Below are 417 nucleotides of genomic sequence, written 5' to 3'. Positions count from 1 at the left end.
TTCAAGTATAGAACACAAAGCTCAAGAACAGTTGAGATATCTGGTGATGTTGATAAGAGAGATAAAATCTGTAATTTTTTGAAGGACCGTGTGAAATTTCGAAAAGAAAAGAAGACTATTCACATAAAAAAAAAAATTTCACATCAATCGTATATCAACATCGCGTCTTTATATCAACATCTCCGTTTCTTCCTTCGCTCTTATTTCGGAGCGCTACGCAACAAGAAATATCTTGGCCGCGCAAGCATCTAAATTTCGCCAACGGCGCAAACACACACACCTACAATCTTGTAAAATTTATGCAGCGCCAAGGGATTAAATTCATACAGAACGCAATAGCATGTTAAATTCGCCCCGACGGAAGACGTTTTACAAACTTGTTAGATATACGCGGGAGTATGTTTAATATGTCTTGTG

The sequence above is a fragment of the Atta colombica genome, unplaced genomic scaffold (genome assembly GCF_001594045.1).
Source record: "Atta colombica isolate Treedump-2 unplaced genomic scaffold, Acol1.0 scaffold82, whole genome shotgun sequence".
In the NCBI taxonomy this organism is placed as follows: Eukaryota; Metazoa; Arthropoda; class Insecta; order Hymenoptera; family Formicidae; genus Atta; species Atta colombica.
The sequence above is the reverse complement of the archived record's forward strand: the minus strand, read 5'-3'. Positions refer to the sequence as shown.